Below are 7,339 nucleotides of genomic sequence, written 5' to 3' on the forward strand. Positions count from 1 at the left end.
AACGTTGCGAATCGTGTTCTCAGGAGATTAAATCGTGTCTCCTGTATCTGAGAAACTCGGGTTGCTGTTTCTCCTCAGATTCCCGGAGTTTTCTGAGTTCATTCGTTGACCCTGGAAGAACTTATGCAACGGAGTAGATGCGCACCCTGCGCGTCGATCATATTCAATCCTGTAGACACACACCCCCGTCGGAAAAGCTCATGATTTCGAATGCGATTACATCATCATTAGCTGGTTCAATCACCCTGCTCTACGAGCATGCCCTCTTAGAAATTGTTCAGCCTTCTTTTCAATCAGTCAAGTCATCTTAGCCACCGTATCGATCCCTTCATCCGAGTTCCCCTGAAGTTTTCTAAGCTACTGACTTCCCATACCTAAACTGTGCTGACGGAAAATATTCCCAACAAACCGACAAACGGTTTCGGAGACTGTTTCGTCAAGCCATCTCGAAAAATCAGTCGTCAATGACCTGTGAGGAAAACTGCAACGCTGCAGTAACTGTTCATCATCCGATCGCGCATTTATGCCCGAACCATACCATGCCCGCGATCGGGTCGCATTCGAACGATGAAATCGAGCGAGCATCGCCATCATTGCTCGGAAAACAACACCGACATAACGAACGATAAATAGAAGAGTGCGTGTTGAAAACGTTCCAACTACATGCGCGAGCGAGCCCACATCAATCACTGCTTGCTGCGAGCAAACGTCACTCTCACTGATCTGTAGGATCCAAATTCTGAATTCGGGCAAAAACATCGACAATAACACAATCAGCGGCATCATATTTGGAATATTGACGGGGATTAGAGCAATATTAAAATTGAACTACAAGCGTTAATGACAAACTGCTGGATATCAAATGCGCGTTTCGCTGACTACACGCTAAAATGAACCAATTCGCTGTCAAGATCAAGCGTCTCCTCGACACGAGACCAATCTCGACATTCAAAGTCGGTCGATTCATCTCGCAGAGAGACGTCGAATGCGAGTCACGTCTGTGATTCATTGTGAGCTGGGCGTCTCCTCCCATCCCGACCGATCGAGTTTTGCTCTCTGTCAACTCCGAGCGTTTATTGCGGATTCTCGTAGGCTACGGAGCCCACGGGATCCCTCCATCGCTTGAGGGTGACTCAGTGAAAAATATGTCCACAGTATTCGTTTCATTCCTGATAATGTCGATCCCCGAATGCCCCTTTTCGGTCACGGCGCGACTCCGAACGGCTTTAATGTTACACTAGTCCAGCTGTTCAAATCACGGAACATCAAACAAACAGAAGTTTCGAGTGAACACCGACGTCGAACTTCATTCACCAATCTATCTCCTTGACCAGACACGACCTCAGAACATCTCCCTCAAAAGCATGCTATGCTCCAATCACAACAAAGATATGCGACCGATCCAAAACTGATACAATACATAACACACACGCTCCGAGTCAGCAAAGAAGAGCTCCTCAGGGCAGGAATGCTTTCAGAAAGTCGATCTCAGCGACACAGATCTTCTCCGCCACAACAACGCCATGAAACATAGGAAAACCATGCAGCACAGGCTGCCACCGCACGCGAATGGCATACCATCCGGAAAAGGATAGCTTGGCGCACGAATTTCCAGAACACCATCACGTCAATCAAGCCGTCTCTACGCTTCATCTCTTTCACAAGGCGAATGCAAGAACAGCGAACGAAATCGCCTTTTCCATCCACGGACGATCAATCTGTTACACAGCCATCGAGCGAGGATATCGGCAGGAGTACATTTTCTCGCTAATTCGCCACAGCTTATGACTCCACACCCGTCCAAGAGCCAAGAGTCCAACAATTTGTGAAAGAATGATCAACACACCCGATCAAATACATCTAACCTACGGATACGCCATCTTACCGGTGACGTCCGCAGCAGTCAACCACCTCGTTGCGAGAACATCAACAAGCCCCGAACAGCAGCTTGTGTCGGCGAATCCACACGTCTCCTTACTTCAGAAGGGACCCATGCGAACCTAAACTCGCCTGCCCGTCTGACTGTCCGTTCGACGATTATCCGATGTTGCGATAATTATTCCCGATGAATTTCGTATGAGGAGCAAAGATTGTCCAGACAGGTGTTCTTCCCCGATGACTGCGCCTCTCAATAGGCGCGGCGTGGTCGCTGAAGGGATCACCTGATCTCTGGCTCATGTGCCTCACGAAAAGCTCTCTCGATAGCTAAAATTCCCTTCTGCGGAAAGTATACATGGGATCGGATAGCGAGGCAAATTCCTCGGTAAAACTCGAGGACGAATCAGACGACGGACCGTGCTCGGCTTCGACAGAGCCCGAGGAAATTCAGGGTTGAGAATTATTAGAAGCTGGATTTTGGACTCGCGCAGGGTGTCACACCAATGCTGACCACTGAAGCAAACTACAGAAAGGACTACAGCCGCCACCATTCCAACAAAGTCGTTCAAATACGACTCAATTCTGTCATAAGAGGAGATACATACTCCCGAGATCCATGTGATCACGAACAAGAAAATCAGGAAAAGCCGCACTGGCCCCGATTCATTGACACGCTATGCTATAGATCGTGCAACGATCCTCGGAGGAACCGTGGAGCGCGTTTCTTGATCAAAAAACAAAGTGACCAATCTCAAATTTGTGAATATCGCCTCTCCCATGGATTTCGCAGCACGCCTGCTTCCGTCTTTGATCGCACTGCAAGCAGGGGCGAGCTAAGGAGGGAGTGTTGTATGTCAAACTCCATTAGCCATCGACCTCAGACAAGCCAGCGGATTTGCAAAATGGAACTCCATCTAACAGCTCTCAAGTCATAACTGGGGGCGCACCAATCTCCATGAACTTATGCTTATGGAGACGTTCCCGGGAACGATATCAATCGAAGAAGAATCAACCAATAGACTTGGCGACACGCCGAAGTCCTCCTAACCTGTGGACTTCTAGAAAGCCGATGAACTTCCGGCTCATACGTCACATTTTGAGGTCACTCTCGAGCCTCGCTCCTTGAATGGAAGAGTCAATTTCTCCCAAGCTGCAGGGCAGTCTCCACTCCTCACTCTGCGCGCTTACCATATATGACTCAAGGAAACCATTTCTTTCGCTTCGTTTTTGACCCCATTTCTTCGGAAGGCGCAATCGACGCGCGAAGTTTGATTCTTTCTTGAATAAGCAGCTCTCGATTTGACCGCCACCACGAAGCGCTCCTTGATATTGCCGACTGCAACTTTTTGCGAATCGACTGACACAATAATTTCCACCTGTCCCAATCGCCTACAGTTCTCCTGTGCTGATCCTTGACGTAGTCAGAAGGACAAGCGAATCTTTGAGACCACCGCTAGTCTCCTTCGAAGGCCATTGGTCTCGGAGAATGGTCGAATGATCTTTCAGAGTCAATATTAAGCGCTTACCATCCAGGGTTTCTCCCGTTCCCCGTCCTCAGAATGTTTCTACTGCTTGCTGAATGCCACTGTCCTTATGATCCGACTCAGAGGGAAGCAGCCGGCGGAGACGTCTGCCTCCGACGCTGGACAGCGCGCCGCTGCACGAGCCAGGTCACTTACACCGATCCCTGAGTCGGTCGTGTGGGCTAATAATCCTCTGCGACAACGTGCTCCCTTGAACCCACCCTTCGATTAAGAGCAGGATTCTCCAATCATTCTTTCTGCACCCCCGTGACGAAGGCTGCCAAAACACCGTTGTCATACTCACCGCCATCTCCAATTCCTAGTTTGCCAATTGAAGTAAAGTAAATCGTTCTATTTGAAGAGAGACTCGCCGCCGTTGAAAGCCCGAGCCACTGGAATCCCTTCGACCTTTCATTCAATTTCAACGATCTGAGACAATGATCTCATGGGTGACACCAGTCTATTAAGAGCCTTCAATTCACATCGCGTCAAGTGCACGGATCGGTACACATCATGAGAAAAACCAATTCACGTCGGAGAAGATCACCAACACATACTGCCACCGCCTCGACAATGTTAAGCGGGAAGATCCTTCAACGCGACGCAACCACGGAAAAATGATCACAACGACCGGTCAAAGATGTGGAATACACTCTGCTAGCCGATCATCGTCACTCACCGCTGATCAATGTGAAAACGATGCAGCTTGCCAAGCACTGCTTGCTACGAAAAAGAAGCCAGCTCGATACTGGCGCGAAACAGCCGCTCAAAATTTCAAATACATTCTACGACGCTCTTTCCACAGTATCTCGATCATCCCGAGTCTTATCTACTCTGGACGATCCCTCTGTCTATCTCGAGGAAATCCGAAATACAAGTGGATCGGAAACAAGAGCCTAATTCGACCCAAAGGACGGTCGACATCAAAACCCGGTTCGATCGGATTCATTCGCTATACGCAGATCGAAGTCGACAGGAAAAAACAACAGAATATTCAATCAACATCCGGACAAACCTTATATTTTCACAGCGACAATAACGACGACAACAACAACAAAGATAAGAACACAGGAGACGAAAAAGACAGAGATGATTCAGCTTAAAAGAGATCTTCTTAGTTCAATGGTTGTGAATTTTTCGGGCCCGAAACATCTAGGGAAAACAAAAATCATGAGGAAACAACGGAGAACTACGACACAGAGAGGAAAACATTGGAGAGGAACAGCAGCAGCAGTTCGAGCACTATGACCAAGAGCAAGGACAACAACAACCGAAGAAACGACCATGAAAGCAGCAGCAGTGACAACAACGCTTCACATTGACAAGAAAGCAGACAACATCGAAGACGACTGTGTCTTGTCAAGACCGAATCAGAGCGTCGGATTCCGTCTACTCACTATTCTTGTCCGGAATCGGATAATCCACGGAACCTATCTAAACTGCGACTGTACCACAAACTTTCGACTGGATGTCTTAAGAACGCACACACCGTCATCTATAACTTGATCCACCACCTTATACTGTTCGACGAACTATCTCTGATCGAAACCTACAAATATTCTGCATGTAGTCACCCTTCAAAACCGACCTCTTCCTGAGGGAACCGAATGAAATTACCGATTTCCAATGACAAGCAACCCTAATGACTAGTACGCTCCCAGATTTTACGACAAAAATACAACTCGGAACGGTATCCAAACAGTAGACCAATCCCTCCCCTTGTATTGACCCCGGACACACTTGTTCGAGCAGACGAAGTAAGGCGGTAATTGTGCAAGATGTGGTTGAAAGTAAACTACGCAGACCATCTTCACAGAAAGCTCCGCAGACCATCCGCGCAGAGAAGTACGCGAGAGATGAGAATCAGAGGAACACAGCGACGATTGGAAGAATTGAGAGTCTAGAGGCCAAGAAGAATTCACTCGTCGTATACCATACGTACTGTAAGACTGTAAGACCTTTATCTTGTGGACACAGGATGCAAGACACGCAAAGAAAACATTTCTAAGAACAAGAAACAAGATCCGAGAAAAAAATACGGTGAAACAACGACACGCCAAGTTTGATACATTTTCGGCATGACGACGGATCTGGAGCGATTCTTGCCGTCATTTAGATAATCCAAGAACAATTATTGAGAAGCCCATAGTTCGGGGAAGATAGCAGGTTGTCACCAAGATCAGGCAACACATACAGGAAACCTGACATCATCGGAATAGTATTTCTTCGATCCTACCCACTCGACTACCATCACTGAAAACATCCCAAAACTGAGCACTTTTATCTACAACATCGTCAACAGCAATCATGACTACATCGAGCGAACAACCATCCATTTTTTGCTGTTAGCGGTGATGATGATACTTGAAGCGCGCTTCAGAAAGATCTACTACAACATCGACTAAAGTAATGATTCGAAAAAGTAACAGAACATGAACGATGATTCGTCCTCATGGAAGGACAATGATTGCGTTGACATCTCGCCGTCCGTCTACTTCCATGAGGACAACTTGTTGTCATCAACTTCGCTCGGAGATTGATCACAACGACACGCCGATACCTCTCTCAGACATCGAGGATGTTTGAGCGATGTATCGGTCGCGGCGGTTGAATAATAATTCATGACGCTGACGCTTCTCGGCAGGATTCACTCCAACAACAGGATCAGTGAAATCGCTGATTGCGCTTCATCCTAGACCGAGACGAGTTACGCTCTCACCGCACCGTGAATTCACAGAAAGATAGATTACGAAAAACTCATCGTAACTTTAGTTGACCAGAGCCTGCCAGCAAGCGAACCGAGTTCGCTTAACTCGCTTGATCAGAACTGGACGCTTCTATCCGGATCAATTCCCACCTTATTCCAGCAGGGAATCGAGGGATTTGAGTGAATGATTGCTTCCGGACTTGTCCATATTCTTCATCGGTCGATTGACGCCAATCGATCGTACGATCAATCACTTGATCGATCGATCAAAGAAGAAGCAAACAATAATATGGACACAGCGCAGAAAGAGACATACAGCCCGAAAGCCTGCTACGAGGAACCTTTACACAGAGTTCCGGAGAGCGATCGTATGATGCGCCCGCGAAAAAACAGCCGTAGAGCTGCGACAGCTTCATCCTTCCACATCGGCAGCGAGAACAAAAAACCAACGCAAGCAAAACCAAACCCGAAAACAGCTACCTCTACCGGGTTCTAACAGCAGGGCCATCGGACCGAAGCGGTATTCCCGATGTAGCTGAAGTTCGAGGCCTGAACCTAAAAAAAGTCCTAAAGCTGCCGCTCGCAAGTAAAGAACGCCGCCGCATGCGCCGCCGAATGACCCCGACCTCGACCGGCTGGGGCCGGGGCCAGCAACCTTCTAATACCCGCAGTTCGGTTCTGAATCAGCACTGAACCCGTCGTGCTCTAAACTCTCGCCTAATTAGATTCATTAATCGAGATGATGATGATGACGCCGCCGTCCCTCCTTGCATGACCACCACCGTAACCGCGAGAACGACGATCGGAGGTTCCGAAATTGTCGAAATTCCCGATATGATCCCGACCAGAATATCAAGTCTCGGTGAGGCATATCAATCTTTCGAAGATTCTCCGCGAAGTCATCCGAATTGGAACAAGGCCCTGCGGTTTAGCGCAGATCTCGGTCGTCGTTTGGTCGTTCGTGCGGGCGCAAGTTGAGATCATGGACGCGGTGAGGAAGACGTAAAGTAACGAATTAATTACCTTTGACAACTTCGAAACTGAAATTACTAGCAGATAAGCAAGCCAAGCAAGAGCGAAAATTCGTAATCTGAAAGCAAACCTCATCCCCAGCAGGGGAGCCCCGGCTCAGATCTCGAGGCACCCAAGTGATGAGCGCCGCCACGTACGAAAGATTCTCCACAGCTTTTAATTGGAATTATTGAGTGAATCCAATTTCCAGAGCAGACTC

The sequence above is a fragment of the Galendromus occidentalis genome, unplaced genomic scaffold, assembly GCF_000255335.2.
Source record: "Galendromus occidentalis unplaced genomic scaffold, Mocc_1.1 scf7180000077522, whole genome shotgun sequence".
NCBI lineage: Eukaryota > Metazoa > Arthropoda > Arachnida > Mesostigmata > Phytoseiidae > Galendromus > Galendromus occidentalis.